We start from the raw sequence: 22,858 nt of genomic DNA, 5'->3' as shown, positions 1-22,858 counted from the left end.
ATCGGGTTATAGAAAATTTGACCCGTAACCGACCAATATATAGGTCAGACCTGGCAGTTCAGGTCAATAGTTGAACAGGTCAGTTTGGTTAGTTTGGCGGGGTTGGGCCGAAATTGGGCTAAAATTGTGAATTTGCATAATTTTTTTTAATTCAACTTTTGATAGGCCTTTTGGGCCCAAATTAATGGGCTTACTACTTTTAACAAAGATTTATATCATTAAATCATGTATATATATCAAATGGGCCTCTTTTCACCTCATTTATTTCAAATTGGCCTCTTACACAACTATGAACCCTTTGGGCCTCCAAGTCTTTAGTCCAAATTTAATTTTCTGGCTCACATCTAATGACAAAAAATACAGTAAATACATAACACATAGCAACCTGGGTAATTGCAAGCACATAAAAAAAACACTGATATTACTTTCTAACAACTTGTTAAAACCACACAATACAAGAAAGAAAATTTTTCAAAATGCCTTTAGCATTAGGACCCGAGCAACAAAAGCACAGGAGGATAGAGCAAACAAATTCCATACATGTAAACCTGGGCAACCTATTAAACCTGCCTAGTTGTGCCAACCATTCCATACATGTAACACAACTTACACAAGCCAGAAAACAAATTCTTACAAATAATTCAATCACAGCCACATCACAAGTATGGCAACAAAAGATAATAAGAGCATCTCTTGCAATATTTCCATAGAGTTAAAGAAGGCAGAAAGGTAGTTATTGCAAGTGTGTAAGGCAGTAAACTACTAAGGCAGTAGCTAGTTATAATTAGTTACAAACTTACAATTATGAAATATCTAAAGTATTTCCAAAAAATAGCTTTTCTAAAGCATTTAAAGAGCAACTACTATATAGTTTAGTCCATGACTTATAGAAAAGAAAGCCTATAAACTTAATAAGTTTTCTTTTCTATAAGCAAGAGTTGATTTATAAATCATCAGTTAGAAAAGCACTGTCCAAAAGAACTTCTAAATTGTATCCAAAAATCTGCCTCCTATACAAAATGTGTCTCCTTCTTCCTACAAGAAAATGGGCAAAAAGATATTTATCAATCAAAAATATAAGGACAAAACCAAAAAATACAGAATAGTAATAACCAAAAACAATAGAGAAAGCAGAACCAAACTCAATAGAAATAACAGTAAGGGCAGAAACTTACCCAGTTTGTGATTAGTCATCAATGCTAATTGAGTTACCTTTGCTTGAGCTTGAACTTCCACCACCTGCTCCTGCTTGACGTATAACTAGAAAAGAGAAAGAAATGAAAGCTATTAGATTAAATTTCATTTGTATAAGACACATTTAATAGCACTTAATAGATAAAAAGTTTGGAAGTTAACATATTACCTAAATTATGAAATTCATCTTCCAAGGCCTCAACCTCATCCTTTGATTTGCGAAAAGAAATTGGAACCAAGGCTTGAAACCAGTCTTGTGCACAAACAAGATTTTGAACCATAAGTGGGGAGAGTGAACTCCGAAATAGATCAAGTATGTGTCCTCCGGTACTAAATGCTGACTCAGAAACAACCGTAAAAACAGGTACAGCCAGCACATCCCTAGCTAATTTGGACAACACTTGATACCTATCTGAATTGGCCTTCCACCACCCCAATATCTCAAATTTCACATCCCCCCTTCTACTTTCACAATTTTCAGTCAAATATTTGTCAATCTCATTGCTACACCCTATAGACTGCTCAGCCTCCAAAAAACGGTCAAACCTAGAATTAACCATTGCATATGGATCGCTACAACCAATTGACTCACCTTCTATGTGTGTCCTCTCCCTCCCACTTGCTACTTGTACATTTGATGAATCAACACGAGAGTGAAAATCATACAACTTCACCAAGGTATCCCTCACCAATTCAACCATCACATTAGCCACTTCATTCCCATAAATTTCAGAAAAACAAAACTTCAAAAACCTCAACTTCTTTCTTGGATCAAGAATCACAGCCACATACAAGAGATGATTAATTTTATCCCCTTTTCCCTAATACTTATCAAACTTAGATTCCATTTTAGTTGCAATGGTTTTCAAGAGGTGGTTTTGTGATTTACTTAAATGGCAAATATTCTCTTGAATGACAAACATCTCATCAAAAAAGGTGTTTGCAATAACATACAAAGAACCTGAAAACTTTTTCGTGGCATTGTAAAAAAGCTTCAAAAAAACCCACAAATATCTTACAATTTTGAAAATCAATACTACTAGGAGATCCCATACCACCACTATTCTCCTTGTTCATAAAGTATGAAGAATAACTATCATTTTCAAAGTCCATTCGTATGAACACTTTCTCAAATTTTTGTGCAGTTTCTAACATGAGGTAGGTAGAGTTCCACCTAGTTGGTACATCTAGACAAAGAAGAGACTTAGACTCAATACCTAATCTCTCCATAAAACCCACAACAGTTTGATGTCAAACTTGGAGTCTAGATAAGAAATTAAAGATTCATCAATCTCCTATCCATCATCCCCTCTTGAAGATCCCTCTCATGTAGATAATCTCTAACAAACAAACAACTAAAGGTTTGTGTGGGCTTTTCTGCTTTGCAGTTATCATCAACTCATCAACTAGCAATGGGCCCGTACAATGTGTTGATAATGATGTAATCTACTATGTGAGAAGATTATATAGAATAATCAAAATATTTTAAAGTAACAATATGACGTTGTGTTGCGATAATATGAAGATGTTTTTGTTTAATTAATGATGTAATACAAAATTAAGGGGATGAAGAATATAGACTATAGAGTAAATGTCATATAAATTAGAAATTAGTTATTATGTGGTGTAACTAATAAGTTGATTGTTTGTTTAATCATAGTTTTCGTTTCTTCAATGCATTGGAGTTGGTATAAATTTTTTGTAATATCATGTTAATGTTTAGTTGGCTTATGGAAATTGTAGGGGGGCGGTTTTGGGGCTCAGGCCCAACAGGCGGGTGGTTCTGGCCCAAAAGTCCCTCAACAATGAATTTGTAGAGAGTAGGTTACAGAACTAGGTCTTTGACAGAGGAAACGTAGTTATGACCAAGCCATGCAACCAGTTGGACGTAAAGATATTCCTTCAAACTTTTGGAGGAACGGTCCCTGGGGCTGTTTCTTCTACTTCTACCTCCTTTCTCTTTTTCTATCTTTTTCTTCTTTCTGCTTGCGATCCCCTTTCCATGGGGATCCCCTTCTCTTATATAGCATCCTTCCTAAGACCATGACCCTACACTTGTCAACCATCTGACCCTCCACTTGAGTGCCTGTCCCATAGGTCATCCTTCCTCTTTTCTGTGAGTTGCACTGGCCAAGATGATTCTGCGTTCCTGTCCCTTCCACATTAATGCGGCTGGAAAAGTAGTTCCTTGGCATTTAATGCGGCAGTTGTGGTTGCCCCCTTTCCTGAACGTCACGCACTATTCCTTCGTATTGGGTGACCTTTCGCCAGGTATGGAGTGCGAATTGGACACTTACTTGGCGTGTCCGAGGAGGTACTCCTCCTTGGACGCCCCTAAGCAGGCCCGGCCCATCATGGTTGGGATGGGGTATCCTACGCCCATGCCTTTCCTTCTTATCGTGGCTGGGCTTGGTACATAAACTACGGCCCAACATCAGCTGACAGATTTTACCCCCCACAATAGCCTCTCAAAATGCCGGCCTTTTTCTGGGTCCGAGGAGAAAAGGCGGGATTTTGATACTCACTAGACGGCTCGTGGTGAGCCACTGCTTCACACGTGTAGGGGGTGAAGGCACGCCTTTACGTGCCTCATTAATGCTGTGGGCAGTTAATGACTCTGGGGAAAGTAACCGCAGCTTTCGAGGTTTTACACTCGCCCAATCCAACGGTTGGAGGCAGGATCTACAGTGGACAGCGCTTTACGTGCCTTAGACGCGAGTGCGTCTGTTCAACTTCTACCGAGTATAACAGGCTTTGAGGGCGTTCGTCCCTCACTTTTGACGAGCCTTCCAACATTCAGAACTTCTCAGAGCTTATTCCTTCAGTCCGTTCTTACTTCCGCTGCCATTCTCTTGAAGACTCCTTCGAGCCTCTTACCCGTAAGTGCGTGCTTCTTCTCCATTATTCTTCATTAATCATACTGCCTTCAAGTTGTTTTTAGGATTAGAGGGGATGGGTAGGCTTGAGAAAATGGTAGATTCTCTGGCCGGTATGGCGGGCTTCAGGGCGAAGTATCGTATCCCACCGGAGGTAGGTTTAGAGTACTATCATCTGGAGGACATTTTGCTCAAACGGAGAACAGGAGAAGTCGCAATTCCAATGATAGCCTTCGTGGAAGGAGGAATGACTATTCCAATGGGGAGAATAACTAGGGATTACCTACGTGGTCATAGATTGACTCCCCATCAATGCACTGCTAATTTATTCCGGATCCTGGGGTGTGTCGAAACCCTGAACGATCAGATGAACCTCGGCCTCTCATGGCACGACGTGGTTCATCTTTATGAATGCCATAAGCTCGGCGACACATACTATCTAAAGTCTAGGACTGACGAAGTGAGGTTGATATCCTGCCTTCCGAAGTCCAGCAAAGGCTTGAAGGACGACCATTTGATCGTCTCCGGGCCATGGTATGACGGCCCTCACTGTCCGACTAGGGCGGGAAAGCCAGGTGGGGTGTCGTAGAACTAGATGCCGTGGGGAGGACTTTGGTTTCAAGCTCCTCCCCCTCTTTTTTTTTTTTTTTTTTTTTTTTTTTTTTTTTTTTTTTTTTAAACTTGTTGGTTTGGTTGCATTTCTCCTCGGACTAACATAAATCTTTTAACGGCCTTTGTAGACAAGGGACGAACAACTCCTCGGCTGAGCCTAGTCAATATCCCGGCCCTAAATTACCTCCTGAGGTCCGAGATTTTTGTTAGCGAGGACGGACAACTACGGTCGGCTCCTTTGATTTTGGATTACACTCCGCTCACTCGAGCCCAGGTAGAAGCCGGACAAGCTATAAGGGCCGGTAGTCCGAGATTAGCACGGATTGACGTGTCCATACCAGGGTTCCTCACTGATACAGACTTGCCTCCTATTCAGTTACTTCCCCAACGTGTCTTTCCCCCAGTAGTTATCCCAGAGGAGGAGGCCGGCTCTTCACATTCATCCTTAGAGGATCAGATAGACCAGTTCCAATTTACTGAGGAAGGGGAGGCTTCGGTCAGAGTAGTAGAGATCTCCGACTCTGACGCTGATTTAGACCGTGCCTCAGCGGCTCCTGGTACTGGTTTGGTCATCGCACAACCTGATATCAGCGAGGACACAGAAGAAGAAGAAGGAATGGACCTCCAACCGAGGACTGGCCTTAGGGGTCTCCTATCCAACAGGTCCAAAGGGCAGACGTCCAAGGAAATCTCGAAAGGACAGATCGTCTCCAAAGCCCCCGCTCCTCCTCCCCCTCCCTCGTCGGGTGCGGCGCTGAAGCCTATGCCTAACCTAAGGCGAAAAAGGCCTGTAGAAGAGGCGGAGGAGGGAGAGGTTGCCCGTGAGAAAGCCGGGCCTAAAAAGAAGGGCAAGGAAATGAAAGAGCCCCGAGAAAAAAGAACCAGGTCCACTGAGAGCCGAGATGAGGCGGCCACTCTGAGGGGACCACGAACATGGTCTCCTCGGATCGAGCTAGATGGCGCTCCAATCCTCTGGGATGAGACCCTATGGGAGTCCCAGCGTGAGCAGGCTTCGTTCATGGCTGAGGCGTTGCAGCAGCCTCTTCTCTTGCCCCGTGATATGGAAGGCCTCAGGAAGATTCGTCAGCCAGAGCTTTTCATGTCACTGAAGAGGGACATGGCTGTGGTAAGTGGAATCTTCTGTCTTGTCTTTGTGTTGAGAACCTTCTTATTGTCTTATCTTGGTATCGTCTTCATTTCCGTCTGAGTGCAGGTCACCCAACAAATTTATGTTGCTGAGGAGTGGGCCAAGAAAGCTCGTGAGGATGCGCATAGGGAGGCTCAGTCCCGTGTTGCAGCTGAGAGGGCCGCTGGCGATCTCAAATGAGATCTTGATCGTCAGGATTATGAGCTAAAAGAGGTGAAGAAGGCCAATGCGAGTGCAGAGGCTGGCCTGAAGAATGCTGAAAAGCAAACCGAAGAGCTGCGCAAGCAGCTCCGACACTCTGAGGAAAGACTGTCAGCGGAGCAACAGGCGGTTTCGGAGCTTAAAGCTGAGCTTGCAAGGACCAAGGAGGAAGCTCGCTTGTCCAGGGAGGTTGCTGAGAAGGCTGTGGCGGCTTCGTATGAACGTGGGGTTCACGATACTGAGGAAAGACTGGCCGAGGAAGTTGCCACCGTCTGCAGGGAATACGTCACCTCGACCTGGGGATTGGCCATGGATCGGGTAGCCGTTCCCGCAGATTCTGATCTCAGGAAAGCTGAGAACATCTTTTTCCCTGCGGAGATACGTGAGATTCCTGGTGAGGTCGCCTCCACTGAGCCTCTTCCAGCAGATTCCTCCATTCCCGAGATTGGGGGCATGGAGCAAGCTACGCAGGGTCAGTCACCCGAGGACAGTCTTCGCATCAGCGAGATCCTTGCCCAGGCCCAGGAGATCGCCCCGGAGAACCCAGCAGCGGATGATCAGCTTGCCCCAACTCAGGGCCCTTAGGGACGTAGGATAGGAATTCGTCTGTTCCGCTTTTGTACTTCGTTTTGTTTGATCCTTGCTAATATTTCTGAACTGAGCTACTTTGATCATTATATGACAAAAGTTATTTCATTATATATACCGCTGCTTTGTTCTATTTTGTTTTCATCATGAATGGATATTGGTTTTGCCTTTTTACTGCTGAAAGTCAAGCAATAATGAATGAATACGTTAGAATTGCGACACTTTGTAATTGGGCAAAAACGATTACAATGCTGATTTCTCTCAAGTCTGTGGCTAAGAATCCGCGCAGGACTTGGGCTCCCTTTAACGCTTTTCGAGAATCATAAATGGTTAACACTTGCTGAAAGAATTGTGTGGTTAATTTCCCCCAAGTCTGTGGTTCGAGGAGCCATGCAGGACTTGGGTTCTGTTTAACACTTACTGAGAATTGTTGCGTGGTTAATTTCCCCCAAGTCTGTGGTCCGAGGAGCCATGCAGGACTTGGGTTCTGTTTAACACTTATTGAGAATTGTTGCGTGGTTAATTTCCCCCAAGTCTGTGGTCCGAGGAGCCATGCAGGACTTGGGTTCTGTTTAACACTTACTGAGAATTGTTGCGTGGTTAATTTCCCCCAAGTCTGTGGTCCGAGGAGCCATGCAGGACTTGGGTTCTGTTTAACACTTATTGAGAATTGTTGCGTGGTTAATTTCCCCCAAGTCTGTGGTCCGAGGAGCCATGCAGGACTTGGGTTCTGTTTAACACTTACTGAGAATTGTTGCGTGGTTAATTTCCCCCAAGTCTGTGGTCCGAGGAGCCATGCAGGACTTGGGTTCTGTTTAACACTTACTGAGAATTGTTGCGTGGTTAATTTCCCCCAAATCTGTGGTCCGAGGAGCCATGCAAGACTTGGGTTCTGTTTAACACTTATTGAGAATTGTTGCGTGGTTAATTTCCCCCAAGTCTGTGGTCCGAGGAGCCATGCAGGACTTGGGTTCTGTTTAACACTTACTGAGAATTGTTGCGTGGTTAATTTCCCCCAAGTCTGTGGTCCGAGGAGCCATGCAGGACTTGGGTTCTGTTTAACACTTATTGAGAATTGTTGCGTGGTTAATTTCCCCCAAGTCTGTGGTCCGAGGAGCCATGCAGGACTTGGGTTCTGTTTAACACTTATTGAGAATTGTTGCGTGGTTAATTTCCCCCAAGTCTGTGGTCCGAGGAGCCATGCAGGACTTGGGTTCTGTTTAACACTTATTGAGAATTGTACAGTAAAACGACATCAAGTAAAGTATTTTTCATTAATAAAAGTACCTTTTCAGGTTATTTACATTCCACGGACGTGGCACTACACGTTCGTCCAAGTCTTCCAAATAGTACGCTCCAATGCCAGCCACAGAGGTGATACGGTATGGACCCTCCCAGTTTGGTCCGAGCTTTCCCCATGCAGGATTCCTCGCGTTGCCCAGGACTTTCCTCAGCACCAGGTCCCCAGGCGTCAAGGGTCTCGACTTCACCTTGGCATCATAGCCCTGCTTGAGCTTTTGTTGATACTGAGCGAGATGCACCATCGCGCAATCCCTTCTCTCTTCAAGGAGGTCCAGGCTTTTTTCTAGAAGTCCGTTGTTAACAATGGGGTCGAATGTAGCAGTCCTCTGGGAGGGAAAGTTTATCTCTAATGGGATGACGGCCTCGGCCCCGTAGGTCAACGAAAAGGGGGTTTCTCCCGTGGATCGGTGGGGCGTGGTGCGATACGTCCACAAGACATGGGCGAGCTCTTCAACCCACCTCCCTTTCGCGTCGTCCAACCTCCTCTTCAGCCCATTCACTATGGTCTTGTTGATTGCCTCCGCTTGCCCATTACTCTGCGGATAGGCTGGGGTAGAGTACCTGTTGACAATCCCCAGTTCACTGCAATATCTCCTAAAGGCCTTGCTATCAAATTGCAGGCCATTGTCCGAGATTAGGGTGTGTGGGGTACCGAACCGGGTGACGATGTTTTTCCAGACAAACTTCTTGACATCAACATCCCTAATGTTTGCCAGCGCTTCAGCCTCGACCCATTTCGTGAAGTAATCGGTGCCGACGAGAAGAAACTTCTTGTTCCCGGCAGCTTTGGGGAACGGACCTAATATGTCTAGGCCCCATTGTGCGAATGGCCAAGGGCTGGACAATGGGTTAAGTACCCCACCCGGCTGATGTATATTCGGAGCGAACCTCTGGCATTGGTCACACTTCTTCACATATTCCAGAGCCTCCTTATGCATGCTCGGCCACCAGTAACCCAGCGTCATAGCCCTGTGGGAGAGGGACCGGCCCCCCGTATGGCTTCCGCAAATCCCCTCATGCAACTCCTCCAGAATGAGTTCAGTAGCCCCTGGGTGCACACACAGCAAGTATGGCCCTGAGAACGAACGTTTGTAAAGCTTGGAGTCCTCAGACAACCAGAATCGAGGAGCCCTCTTCCTGATTTTGTCGGCCTCGACTTTGTCCTCCGGTAAGGAATCATACTTCAAGAATCGGACAAGAGGGTCCATCCAGCTTGGTCCCTCAACGACGCTATGTACCCGAATACCGTTAGCGTCCTTTTCCGTGGGGCGGCAGAGGTCTTCGACCAAAATAACCCGTGGAAGGGGCTGAGCCGAGGATGTGGCCAGTGTTGCCAGAGAATCGGCGTGGGTATTCCCGCTTCTGGGTATATGTGTTAAATGGAGATTGTCGAAGTGCGCTTGTAGGCGTTTAGCTTGGGCAAGGTACCGCTTCATTCTTTCATCTTTCGCCTCCAACTCCCCGCTTACTTGCCCCACTATGAGTCTCGAATCCGAGAATATGCTCGCGCATTTCCCACCCAACCTCCGGATCATGGACATCCCCTCCAGCAGTGCCTCGTACTCGGCTTCGTTATTCGTTGCTGTGAATCCCAGTCTCAACGACTTTTCCAAGATTATACCTTCGGGAGAGATTAGAACTAGCCCCACTCCGGAACCCTTTTGGTTTGCTGCACCATCGATGTATGCTCTCCACTTATCGTGTTCTTGCAGAGAAATCGTGCTGACCAATCTCCTATCGTCACTCGGTGATCCCGACATTTCCACCCCTTCCAAGGTAGGCTCCGCAAATTCAGCTACCAGATCGGCGAGGACTTGACCTTTTATGGCGGTGCGTGGCATGTATCTAATGTCGAAGGCGCTCAAGATGGTTCCCCATTTGGCTATTCTTCCCGTGTAGTCGGCGCTACGGAGGACTGATTTCAATGGAAGTTGGGTCAGTACAACCACTGTATGTGCCTGAAAATAGTGGGGAAGCTTCTTTGTAGCTTGCACGACAGCCAATATTGCCTTTTCGAGGGGGAGGTACCTGGTTTCTGCCTCCTGTAGCGACTTGCTTACGTAATACACGGGCCGCTGCGTGCCGTTGTCCTCTCGGATTAGTACTAGGCTCACCGCATGATCGGCGACTGCGATGTACGCATACAGCACCTCATCGGCCTCAGGACTGGACATGATCGGAGGTCGGGCGAGGTATTCCTTGAGCTGTTGGAATGCTAAATCACACTCTTCAGTCCACTCGAAACCCTTCCACTTGTGCAATAGGAGGAAAAAGGGTCTGCATCTGTCCGCTGAGCGGGAGATGAAACGGTTTAAGGCTGCTACCATGCCGGTAAGCTTCTGGACATCTTTGGGATTCCGAGGAGGTTGCATACTATGAATGGCCCTTATTTGGTCAGGGTTAACCTCGATCCCCCGGTGGGTTACCATGTAGCCAAGGAATTTCCCCGATCCCACTCCAAATGAGCACTTGGATGCATTCAGTCGCAGCTTGTACCTTCTCAGAATGTGAAACACCTCGTCAAGGTCCCTGATGTGGTCAGTCACCAACTTACTCTTTACTACCATATCGTCTATATACACCTCGACAGTTTTTCCCATCTGTTGCTCAAACATCCTAGTCATCATTCTTTGATAAGTCGACCCGGCATTCTTCAGGCCAAAAGGCATCACCTTATAATGATAGTTGCCAATTGGGGTGATAAAGGCAGTTTTTTCCTGGTCTTCCGTAGCCAAGGATATCTGATGGTAGCCCTGGAAAGCGTCCAAGAAACTCATTCGGGGATGCCCGACAGTTGCGTCAACCAGTCGGTCTATCCGCGGCATTGGGAAAGGATCCTTCGGGCAGGCCTTGTTTAAGTCCGTGAAGTCCACACAGACTCGCCATTTCCCGCTTTTCTTCTTCACCACAACTGTGTTCGCCAACCATTCGGGGTAGAACACTTCCTTGATAGCCCCAGCTCTTTTCAATTTTGCCACTTCTTCCCTCACAGCGTCTGCATGCTCCCTTGACGGGCGCCGAGGAGGCTGCTTCTTTGGGGTAACAGCCGGATTAACGTTAAGGTGATGGCGTATTAGGTCTGAGTCAACCCCAGGGGCTTCATAAGGATCCCAAGCGAATACGTCCTCATTTCGGCGCAGAAAATTAATTAACGCCGACTTCTCCTGTGCTGGTAGTTCTGAGCCAATCTGGAAAAATCTCTCGGGGTCTGAGCCGACGAGCACTTTCTCCATCTCTTCACAGCTCACCTCCATGGCCGGTCCTTCATTACCCGTAGCTAGGACCGGGGTCCTTGATTGCTATAAGGTATTCCCGGCTGAAGTGGAGGGCCCGTTGCTTAATTGTCGAGCAATTGCCGATACCATGCACTGCCTGGCCATTCCTTGATCCCCCGGTATCTCTTTGATTCGATCCTCTGATGGATATTTCACTTTCTGGTGCAGAGTAGACGACACAGCCCCTAGTGTATGAAGCCGCGGCCGTGCCACAATAGCTGTGTAGGGTGAGTATGCATCCACCACGATGAAGTCCACTTCCACTACTTCTATGTCTGTTTGCACTGGCAGCCTAATCATGCCTTTCGGGATAACGATTTTTCCCTAAAAACTAAGCAGGGGGGAATCGTATGGCGACAGGTCCTCCTGCTTCAAATTCAGCCCCTTATACAAGTCCGGGTACATCACCTCCACGGCGCTACCCTGATCAACTAACACCCTCTTTACGTCATAACCTCCTATTCTGAGCGTCACGACTAGGGCATCCTCGTGGGGTTGAATAGTTCCCTCCTTGTCTTCCTCCGTGAACCCAATTAACGGCAGGGCCCTCCCTCTAGCACTCCTGGATTCCCTTTCACCTGGCTCTGTCGGGGACTTACCCACTGACATCACTCTGAACGGGCCGGAACCGGTTCTCCCAGGTGCGGCAAGAATGACGTTTATCGTGCCTATTGGTGGCCTCAAGGCGCTTTGCCTGGTATCGACATTTGATTGCTCAGGTCGTTGCAACAGATGCCTTAACTTTCCTTCTCGGACAAGTCGATCCAAATAGTTTTTCAGGTTCCTGCACTCGTCAGTGACGTGACCAGGCTCTTGGTGATATGCACAATATAGATTCTGATTGCGTTTTGAGGAGTCGCCTGCCATCCTATTCGGCCATTGAAAAAAGGGTTCGTGTTTTATTTTCTCCATGATTTCGTGTAATGGCTCTCGGAACACAGCGTGGACTACCTGAGCCCCTGTAGATCCCGATTGTTCCGTATAATCTCTTCTCGGCTTATTACTGCTACCGAAGCGGTCCGACCTGAAGTCCCTTCTCTCCTGAGGGACAAACTTCGACTTTCCCTTCCCGGTTTGCTGGTCCTCTTCGACCCTCTTATACTTGTCTATCCTGTCCATAAGTTGCCGCACGCTGGTGGCTGGTTTCCCAATAAGAGACTTTCTCAAGCCATGCTCTGTCGGCAAGCCCCTTTTAAAGGCACTGATGGCGACGTCATCGTGATTTCCTTCTACCTCGTTGTGCATCTCCCAATATCTGTCCGAGTAGGCCTTCAGCGTTTCTCCTTCTCGCATGGACAGGGATAAAAGGGAATCAAGGGGCCGAGGGGCTCTAGTGCTGGTGATGAAGCGGGAGCCAAAAGCTTGCGTCAACTGTTTAAAGGAGTCTATGGAGTTTGGTGGGAGGGCATCAAACCATCTCATGGCCAGGGGCCCCAGGCTAGATGGAAACACCTTACACATTAACGCCTCGTCCCTGGAGTGGACGGCCATCCTTTGGTTGAACTGGCTCACGTGCTCCACTGGGTCAGTTCGTCCATTGTACAGGGTAAACGTTGGCTGATTAAACCGCCGAGGGAGCACCGCCCGCTCTATCCTTCGGGTAAATGGCGACTGGGAGATTCGATCCAGGGCCTTGCTCATGGCGTCATTGACCAAGCCTTGGTAAGGTGGGCTTTTGCGACCGCGTTTGTGAGGCCGCTCTTCCTCATAGGAGAACGTCTCGCTCGGAGGGGTTCTTGTCCTACATCGGTATTCATCATCCTCACCGCTGCTAGTATCTGAAATGGGCGAAGGATGTTTTTGCTGGGCTTGACGCAGCCTCTTTTTTAAATCCTTAATCTCTTGCTGTAGAGCCCTCCGCTCGTTGTGCTGGTGGGATGCGTGATCTTTCCCTTTCGAGCGACTTCTACTCGTGTGAGAGGTGTTCACACTGCCCTCTCGTTGATTATCTTGGTCCTTTGCCCGTTCAAGGTTTACAAAGTTGTCCTGTCGTTGAGATTCTGCACGTCCAGTTTGGCGCGGACCTGATCCTTCCATCCCTTACTGTTTCACTTGTCGAGACACGAGTTCTCCCCACAGATGGCGCCAATTGTAGGGGGCGGTTTTGGGGCTCAGGCCCAACAGGCGGGTGGTTCTGGCCCAAAAGTCCCTCAACAATGAATTTGTAGAGAGTAGGTTACAGAACTAGGTCTTTGACAGAGGAAACGTAGTTATGACCAAGCCATGCAACCAGTTGGACGTAAAGATATTCCTTCAAACTTTTGGAGGAACGGTCCCTGGGGCTGTTTCTTCTACTTCTACCTCCTTTCTCTTTTTCTATCTTTTTCTTCTTTCTGCTTGCGATCCCCTTTCCATGGGGATCCCCTTCTCTTATATAGCATCCTTCCTAAGACCATGACCCTACACTTGTCAACCATCTGACCCTCCACTTGAGTGCCTGTCCCATAGGTCATCCTTCCTCTTTTCTGTGAGTTGCACTGGCCAAGATGATTCTGCGTTCCTGTCCCTTCCACATTAATGCGGCTGGAAAAGTAGTTCCTTGGCATTTAATGCGGCAGTTGTGGTTGCCCCCCTTCCTGAACGTCACGCACTATTCCTTCGTATTGGGTGACCTTTCGCCAGGTATGGAGTGCGAATTGGACACTAACTTGGCGAGTCCGAGGAGGTACTCCTCCTCGGACGCCCCTAAGTAGGCCCGGCCCATCATGGTTGGGATGGGGTATCCTACGCCCATGCCTTTCCTTCTTATCGTGGCTGGGCTTGGTACATAAACTACGGCCCAACATCAGCTGACAGATTTTACCCCCCACAGAAATATCATAGAAAATTTATGATTGATGTCACGTTTATGTTATGGAAGTATGATAGTGGTGTCATTTTCTCCTCTGTCCTCACAATGTCTCACCTCCGTAGCCTATGAACAAGTTTTACATACATAAAAGAAAATTGGGCTCACAACAAATTGAAGTGTCTTCTTCTTTCTATACCATTATTTTTTTTTTAGAAATTTTAAATTAGCAAGGGTGAAAAGAATAATTTGGATTTATTTATTTATTGATTTTTGAGTTGTTGCTGGAGAGACTTCATGGAGTTTAGAGCTTAAGGTCTTTTGGAGGAAGGAAATCTTGGTGTGTCCTTTTTTTTTTTTTTTTTTTTTTTTTTTTTTTTTTTTCATATTTGCATGTATATGTTTCTGTAATTTTCATTGTAATACTAAATTCTAATGGTAGTGACCTTAAAGATGCTGCCTTAAGAGCATTCATATCAAACTATTTACTATTAGTTCCTTCATTGGTGAGAAGCCTTATGAGATCAGCATTTGGTTGTGTTGGGTTGTGCGTTTATGGGCTTTGCTGAGTTGTGTGTTGTGGTTGTGAAAATTTGGAATTGAAAATGTGAATGAGAGGAAATAATATTTAATTATAATAGTGATAGAATATTGAGGCTGACGAATCTTTATAAATATATACATAATAATAAAAAAGGCTATTAAACTTAAAACAGTAGTGTTTTTTGAGTTAGTTTAGCTAAAAATTTGAAGAGGTTAATGTGAATGCTCTAACAGTTTCATGGCTGCCTCTTTTGAATGCTTGCAAGTTTTTCATAATTGTGAAAATTTGATTTTTTTTTTTTAAATTATGTTTTAGAGCTATGCCATATGTCATTACCTGGTTGAACCAATTCTCAGTTTTCTAGGTCAGGGCCTTCTCTAGGTTGCTACTACAAGCTTCCCTTGAGTTTAATTGTAAAATATGTAGTTTTCATGGAGGTTTCACATTTTCGGTTTGCTTTAGCAGATTCTTTATTCTTCTGGTGTCTCAGTCACTTGTTAAGATTTTATGTCTTGTTGTTTATCAGATATCTCATTTTGAGTTGTGATATTTTGTTGTCACTCCATTTATATATACAAGCTACACATACTATACTTTTGTTTTCTTTCTATCTTGATGATTAATTTGCTATTTTTTTTTTAATCAGATTATTGTTCCAGTTTGTTTTCCTATCTGATCATAAAACATTTAACAAATTCAATATTACACAGTCCATTCGATCCTCAAATCCTAGATCTGGAAATCTTCATATAGAGGAGGAGATGGTGGCAGGCACACCCCACCACATGGTCCTGCAACAACTACAACTACATCAACTACACCAGTTGGAGGAGGGGCTGCTATAATGCCGCTGCCTTCAGCTTCAGTTTCTGGGCAGGTACAATTATCTGTATTGGCACAAGTTCCTATTACTTAATTCTGGCCACCTCTTGGTATGGTGTGCTGTGAATTTCGTATGGTTGACTGCAACACCCTGGAAATCCTAGAGTAGCATAATAATAAAAAGAAACATAAAGGAATTTGTAAAGACATGGCGAGTTGTAGAGACTCAGCAAAGTTAGAACCACATAGTAGAAAGTGTAAATGCCCAATTCTGAATTGAAACAAGGAGTTTTTTGGACTAAAAAACTTGAGGAATTTGAAAAACAAACCCATCCAGAAAATATAAACTGTGAAACTATTACTGATGACAATAGAAAGGAAACAGAGCAACATAATGAGGTGGTAGGGTCTTCTGGCAGTTGAACCTGTAGATGATTTGCAACTTGGGGGCATGGTTTCAAGTGAAAGATGAGGGGGCAAGTATATGAGAACTTGTGAAGGATCTAAAAGGTCATTTGAGCCCTTCAAACCATAACAGAACTTCTTTCAATGTCCAGTGTGACTCAGATTGTTTTTAATAGTCGTGTGATAGGTAAAATGTACTTGGAAAAGCTAAAGCAATTTCATGGCCATAGTTCCTTGTATGGAGAAACAGGACTTCAAGCTCTTTACCTATCTAACTTGAACACTCCATTAGAGCATCTGGATCGATTCTTCAAACTCGGAATCAACAAGGCTTAGAGACTCAAGGATCTGGAGATATATCTGAAGCTGGGATTCAAGATACTGGTATGACAAAAGTCAAAAGTCAGCTGCAACCTTTAACAGAAGAATCTGAAGCACCAATAATTTTAAGTGTTGACACTAAAACTAAGGATAGAAATTCAGTGTGTAAAGTAGGCAGCTCACCCTCAGATAACTCAATTGTGGCACCATTGGATGATCTAGCCATGCTGGCCGAGCAAGTTGTATGCGCTCATTGCACCTATGACCCATTCCAATCAGGGGAAAAGATAGTAAACTTTAATCCAAGGCTCCAAATAGACCAGAAGCTACTAATGTATATCTGTTTTTGATGAAAATTATGGGTATTCCGTACTCATTCTTGACGGAATGATTGAGTTTGAGGAAAAATAAATTGTTGGAGTGTCACAGGTGTACCTTGAACAATCAATCAAGGAGATGGTTCATTGCTCCTCCCAACTTTTACACTAGGGACAATAGATGTCATTAATAAAATTCATGATTTTAGATACACTATCCACATTACCATAAACTTTTATTTACAATGGCAATTTGAGAATTAAAACGTCTGTCAACTTTCAAAATGGAATTCAACTCCAGAGAGTTAAAAAAAGAAAAAAAGGAAAAGACTTGTATGACATCCAATCAAAAGATAACTTTAGTTCAGAATTACTATTTTTTTATATTAACAAAAAACTGAAATGTTATTATAGTGATGCAATCAATAAACAAATTTATCTTATGAACCAAAGTAGGTCAAATCACATCAATGCCAAAAAAATGAAAGGGGCCAAGCCATGTGACAACCTTACAGCAGCGTGTCTTCAAATCTTCTAAAAACAAAATTTTAGAAACACTATCCACATTACCATAAACTTTGAGGTTCAAAAAAAACTTTCCATATTTACACTTAATAATCTGCTAAATATTTTCACAAAATGACAACACCAATACTAATAGAAACACAATGTATTAGCAGCTAAACACACTGATTCATTCTCATTACCATTGGCAATGAACATGTGATTTAGCCACCAAAACATGAGGGGAAACAATTGCTACTCCAAAATAGTGAAGGTGTTGACAATCCATGATCACAATTGCAACTCCAAAAATCTTGGCTTAAATTTTCTAATACTGGGGTCGCACAAAAACATAGAATCAGAAGTAGTGGAACGATTTATATATCGAACAAGACACACTAAACCATTGCACGAACTGACAATTTGGGACATGTCTAAATCAAAAGCAGAGGGAACTGAATACTCAAAAAGCTAATCAAACGTGTGGTCACAACAAAGAAGCTTACAGACTTTTGGTATCCTAGAAGAGTTATAATGAATACAAGTTTGTATGAGATAAGCATGATCATCGTCGTTGTTGGTGTTATTAAGGTGGGTGGAGATGAAATTAGGACTAGTGATTGAGGAGTCCCAGGGTTTGCAAACGCACCTGAATGTTGAGTACGATGTCTTGTGGTAGATGGTTCTTCCTTTGTCGGAGGATCCAAGGTTGTACTTGTCGACGAGGTTCCATTGTTTGGGACATTTTTTGGCAGAAGCGAGAGGTTTCTGTTCTAGGCGTAAAAAGAGTAAAGCACTAATATGTTTGGTTGGGGTTGGGCTTGGGCTTATTGATGTTTTTAAATTCACCAGCTCTTTTGGGCCTCAAGAACACTAATGATGAGAAAGTTGACCCTGTTAAATTAAGAACAGTAATAATGAAGAGAAACAGAGAGATGGGAATAAGGCTGGGTTTGGATAGCCCGTCTGCGTTTTCTTCATGCGTTTCCTTCTTTTTTTTTTTTTTTTTTTTTTTTCTCCCCAGCCGCAACTTTTGACTCGGTCAGCTATGAACAGTGCACTTATGCACTGTTTACGGATCCCACAAACTCCACTTTTTATCAACTTTTTCATTAAAAATGGGTCCCACAGCACTATTCACACATTTAAAAATTATTTTGCTACAGTGTTTTCAGTTTCAGTTTTCAGTTTCAGCAAAAATAAGCTCAATCCAAACGGACATGTGCACTTTAGTGGAGAAAGTTTAGTACCATACCCAAATTCACAATATAGTTAAATGTCACCTTGTGATTGGTGCACCCAAATTTTTTGTTATTTTTTATTAAGTTTATGTGTGAATCTTATGTGTAACTACTGAAATCCAACCACAAAGTGGCATTCAAGCAAGTTATGAAATTGAGTATGAGCATAGGTGTGGTCGTAAGTGCTTTGATGTATATTGTGTGTGTGTGTGTTTTTTTTTTTTTTTTTTTGGGTAGAATATGTAGTGTAATTGTAGGCCTCATTGTTGACTAATTAGATAGGCAAATATTCATGATTGAGGCTAAAGTCAAGGATACAATGATGTCAAATTTTAGATTAATCAAATATATGGAAAATATATTATAAAATAACTTCCCTCCTCAAACAAGTGGTATTGAACATGCTATTTGGAATTTGAAAAGAAGATATACACCAACAAAACCATTAAAAAAAAAGCCATCACAGAACATAATTGCTAGTAGAGTCTCAAATAGTTAAAAAAAGCCGTAATGTAAGGACAATTGAGAACCAACATGCATGTGGGGTAATAATTTTGTTGCAAATATGTGAATTTGTATGATGACTACCTTGGTTATTTGTGATGGAGTAGTGTGCCTTTTGTATTGGTAGCTTCATTTTGGATATGGAGAAGGTCTATGCTAGAATGGAGTGGAGCTTTCTATTCAGGTTAGTAATATGTCTTGCATTAGGCAACCAATAGTTGGGATTACTTAAGGAGTGCAACTCTTTTTGTAAGGTTGAATTTATTCAACCATCTAATTGGCTTTATTCCGTGCCAAATTTGCTTGTAATTCAGCATTTAGTAACCCTGTATTTAGGTGGGATTGTTGTAAGGGTAGTGAGTGAGATAGTGTGAAGATTGCTCAAGAGTGTGCAAGAAAACAGAGAGTCGCGGCTGGGACTCGCGACTGGACTCGCGGCTTCAACCCGCCAGAATCTGCACACGTGCCAAGCATGCTGGAAGATGAACAGTCATGCTAGCTGGAGCACTACAGGACAAAACAGGACAACTGGCCATACGGTTAACTCGCGACTGGAACTCGCGACTTAGTCAAGCCGCGAGGTCAAGCCGCGAGCCACCCCTGTTTTGGAAAATCCTGACGTTTCGCATTCCACTCCTCTTCAGTATAAATACCCTTTTAACCCACGATTGAAAGAGAGCTTCCAGAGAGAATTTTGAGAGAGAAACCCTAAAGAAAAACCAGATTGTTTTACCCACAATCTCTACCTTAGAGTCTCATCAAAATCCCTCACTCTCTTCCTCTCCATTGTCAAATCCTTGAGAGGCCTTTATACCAAACCTGGTTCTCACCATTATCATCTCTGTGAGACAGTCGTTTGGAGTTCTGGGAAGCAGTTAGGAAGGAGCCAATCTTTATTGGTTGATGCTACGGTGAAGTAGCGGAATCCGGAAAGCTAGAAAAGAAAAAGGTTCGGCGCAACCTCGTTGGAGCAAGAAGCTTGGAGGGCTTAGGTGCATTGGGTAGATTAGGCTTGGAGGGTCTATTGCTGTCCTTGTATCCCAACTGTATTTTCTAGTGGATTGATTACCGCTTGGAGGGCGGCGGAGAGGTTTTTCGCCGAGGTCTTCGGTTTCCTCTTCGATAACATATCTGGTGTTATCGCTGTGTTTGCATCTTCCTTCCTCTCTATCTTTGCCTTTACATTATCTGCTGTGGTTTATTTTGTTGTGGCTTAGATAGTTGTTTAATCAATACCATGTTATAGCATATGTTAAGTTTCCGCACACTATTGTTTAACATATTGCGTGTGTTGATTAAATTGGTTTTTGGGGGTCTAAACGTTCAAAAGTGTTTTTGTACACGTTTTTGAACTTTCAATTGGTATCAGAGCGGGTACACATCTGTTTGGTTTTATTACCATTGTGTGATCCTTGACTCCCTTTCTTTTTGAGATGGATAGGTCTCAATCCCTTAATGCACCTCCATATTTTGATGGAAGTAACTATGCATTTTGGAAGGTTCGTATGAGAGCCTTTTTATGCTCTATTGATGAATCCGTGTGGGATGCTGTTGAGATAGGTTGGACCAAACCTGAAGCAGCCAAATCCACATGGGATAAGGCAGCACTTACTGCATCTAATGCTAACAGTAAAGCACTAAATGCTATTTTCTGTGGTGTGTCTCCAGATGAATTTCACAGGATTTCTCACATTATTATTGCCAAAGATGCATGGGAGATTCTGGAAACAACTTATGAAGGCACGAAGAAGGTGAAAGATACCAAGTTACAAATGCTGACCACTCGGTTTGAGGAGCTCAAGATGAGTGAGGATGAGTCTTTCGACTCATTCTATGGGAAGTTAAATGAAGTAGTTGTCAGCAAGTTTAACTTGGGGGAGAAGATGGAGGATTCCAAGATTGTAAGGAAGATCCTTCGATCATTGCCGGAAAGCTTCCGTGCCAAAGTAACAGCCATTGAAGAGAGCAAGGATCTTGACGACATCAAGGTTCAAGAGCTGGTTGGTTCTCTACAAACCTATGAAATGTCGCTGCCAAATCAACGGAAGGGTAAATCCATTGCTCTAAAGACTGTTAATGAAAAGGTTGAAGATCAAGGCTCTTCGGGAGAAGATATGGTGGACAAGGATGTAGCCTATCTTGTTAAAAATTTCAAGAAGTTTTTGAAATTCAAAAACAATGGAAAATTTGATGATAAGAGAAAATTCCAAAATTCTGGAAGGGAGAAGAGGGATTTCCAAAGGAAAGATGGAAAAGAATCCCAATCCACACAAGGTGTTACTTGTTTTGAATGCAACGGGCATGGACACTTCAAGAGGGAATGTCCTAACTATTTGAAATCAAAAGGCAAGGTGTATGCCACGACCTTGAGTGATTCAGACTCGTCCGACTCAGAATCTGAAGAGAGCTGTGATGGAGAAGGAAACTACTCAGCTTTCATGACTATTGCTCATGTTGAGTCTTCGGATGAATTAAATTTGCTTGTTCAAGACCTTGGAGAACATAGTGAGGATGACTCACTAGGAATTGTTGAAGAATCGGAAGCTGAAGAAGAAGAATGCACTGCAACTCTTCAAGAAAATTACAACTCACTTTTGGAGAAATCTGGTGAATACACAAGGGTAGCCAAGGCTGCTGTGAGAAAGATGAAGAAGGCTGAGGAGGACTACAAAAGTCTCCTAATCCGGTATAGGGAGGCAAAATGCGAGATTGAAACTCTTAATGGTGAGCTGTCCGAAGCCTACACTAAAGTGAGATTCCTTGAGAATGAGGTTGTTCAAACAAATGCAAAAATAGAGAGGGTTACCACCAAGAAGCTTGATGATGTTATATCATCTCAAAAGAGCTTCTCAGACAAATCCGGACTGGGATATACCGGAGGAAGTAGCTCAACTGGAAATGTCACCAAAGAAGTGAAGTTTGTGAAGTCCAAAGATCCAGTTGTAGCTGACTCTACGAGTGTGAACCTTGAGGTGGAGAAAAAGAAGAATGTGGTAGAACAACGGATGCTGAATCATCGAAATCAGTCTATGGGCAGGTCCGAGTCTCGTGCCAAGTCACGTCCACGACCACAAAGAGGTCCTAGAGGAATGTATGTGTGCCATTATTGCGGACTTCAAGGGCACACTCGACCAAATTGCCAAAAGCTGAGGGCAATGAACAGTGCTACTCCTCAAAGGTCAGGAGGACCAAGAGTTGATAGGAGAACTTGGGCAAGTGATCAACCTAGAGAGCAACATGGAGATCCCGGAATGATGAACGTGATGAAGATGATTGGTGCATTCACCAACTGCTTGGAAAGCTTCTCACGAAGGTTTGAAAGCCCTAACTCCCGTACCCAATCCTCTTCTAAGGAAATCACCCCAAACGCAAGTGTCGTGTGGGTGAAAAGGGGTACTCATGCATAAGCATTACAACATGTCCATGCATTAATACTTCCTATGCTTTGTGACTATGTTTGTTTGGTATGCTTGTTGTTTTTGATTTTGGTTGTTTGTTTGTGAATTTCTCTTAATTGTGTTTTATCATTCTTTTTGTTTCTTAAGTCAAAAATCCAAAAAATTACATAAACATTTGAAAATCAAAAGGGCTTGATTGACTTTGTTGAGTTTTTGTCTTAAAACTCGTTTTGCCGTGTACCTTTGTGCTAATGGCTTTGTGCATTTTCGAACATTACTTGTTTTCATGCACTCATATCACTTTGGGAAAAATCTTGAAATCTATGTGATTGTTGTAAATAGATCTTCAAACTTGTCATGAATGATTAGTGAATGGTTATGTTGATCTTGAAACTTGCATAGACTTGTGTCTATATCTCTTCCCACTTTTTATTCTTTTTGCTAAAAAGAGCTCACTAAATGTAAATCTCCAAATGAAAAGAGATATTGAGCTGCAAAAGCCTGTCGCACATTCTAGTATTTGACTAGGAAAAAGGGTAAGCGACTTTATATTAAAAGTGAAATTTCTTTCAAAAAGGCCAAAGGCCTATTCTTCAAAGAAAAATGTTATATATCCCTCTCACAATGAGAGATGATTGTCTCAAAAGATCAAATGTTATGGCTGAAAGTGGAGTCAAATGAAAGGCTCCAAGTTATGTTATCAAGTTGTGTGGGAAGTCATATATTCATATTTCTATAATTGAGATTGGTCACATGATCTAGTGCTAATTGTGTATGCCTTGGTTGAATTGATCATTGAAGCTTCACATTAGACAAAGG

General features: G+C 43.5%; 1 protein-coding gene and 2 long non-coding RNA genes across 7 annotated transcripts in view; 1 reads left to right on the top strand and 2 right to left on the bottom strand.

Annotated features, from left to right (window-relative positions):
- LOC126723043 (uncharacterized) overlaps positions 1-22,858 on the top strand; it is a 120,309-nt gene that overhangs the window by 25,552 nt on the left and 71,899 nt on the right. The gene's annotated exons all lie outside the window — the stretch shown is intronic.
- The window catches only part of LOC126723040 (disease resistance protein RPV1-like), a 137,144-nt gene that overhangs the window by 42,500 nt on the left and 71,786 nt on the right, over positions 1-22,858 (bottom strand). The window lies entirely within an intron of this gene.
- Positions 15,207-17,668, bottom strand: LOC126723046 (uncharacterized). The gene is made up of 4 exons (XR_007654129.1): positions 17,546-17,668; positions 16,259-16,334; positions 16,022-16,135; positions 15,207-15,509 (listed from the first exon to the last, which is right to left on the bottom strand). It is a non-coding gene; the product is annotated as an uncharacterized LOC126723046 (long non-coding RNA).

The sequence above is a fragment of the Quercus robur genome, chromosome 4 (genome assembly GCF_932294415.1).
Source record: "Quercus robur chromosome 4, dhQueRobu3.1, whole genome shotgun sequence".
Taxonomy (NCBI): domain Eukaryota; kingdom Viridiplantae; phylum Streptophyta; class Magnoliopsida; order Fagales; family Fagaceae; genus Quercus; species Quercus robur.
This window is presented reverse-complemented; position numbering and strand designations above follow the sequence as displayed.